The sequence below is a fragment of the Centruroides sculpturatus genome, unplaced genomic scaffold (assembly GCF_000671375.1).
Source record: "Centruroides sculpturatus isolate CEXI.00-Female unplaced genomic scaffold, Cexi_2.0 scaffold288, whole genome shotgun sequence".
In the NCBI taxonomy this organism is placed as follows: domain Eukaryota; kingdom Metazoa; phylum Arthropoda; class Arachnida; order Scorpiones; family Buthidae; genus Centruroides; species Centruroides sculpturatus.
In genome coordinates, this window is record NW_019384547.1 from 410,385 (window position 1) to 411,172 (window position 788).

Here is a 788-nt window from a genome sequence, read left to right on the forward strand (position 1 = left end):
CAGGATACTATCAAAATAACCCACCTCCAACCCTTAGCCATCTATGAACATTTTTGAAGATATTTGAGAGCAAATACATACTTCCATTTTGATCCTACTTGACTACAAAAAAGTATAAAATATTAAAAAAAATTATAAAAGTATAAAATATTAAAAAATATTTAGGAATTAAATTTTATAATTTCTAGTCAATGTCAATTGTATTAATATTTTTTCCTTTCCTTTTCTTTTCTTTTTTGTATATTAGAAATTAATGTTTTAATGATAAATATTTGCCTTTAACATAACTGTCTGCATAGAAAATTAATAGATTTTGATGAGAAGAAACAGCTTCCTATGCAGATAGAGATTCATTTTGCATAGGAAACTGTTCCTTTTCATGTTTACACAGTTTACTATTTAGAAAACATGTGAGGAAATAGCTCTTTCTGCATGAGTATGCAAGGGACCAGCTCAGACTGCATAAGAAGTGCTACCTGCAAGGAGATTACACTTTACAATAGAAGATATAGAAAATTCATTAATGAGAATAAATACACCCAATTGGGTAATTAAATTATGTTTAAGTATAATTAAAAATAATTACTTTCAGTTTGGAAATAATTTCCACACCCAGAAGGATGGAATACCTATGGATACTTGCTTAGGTCCAAAACTGGCAGAAATATCAATGATACAAATAGATGAACAAATTAGAAATATAGAAGGAATAGAATTTTATAGAAGGTATGTTAATGATTGTATTATAATATTTGATAAAAGAAAGACAGATGAAGAAACAATTATAA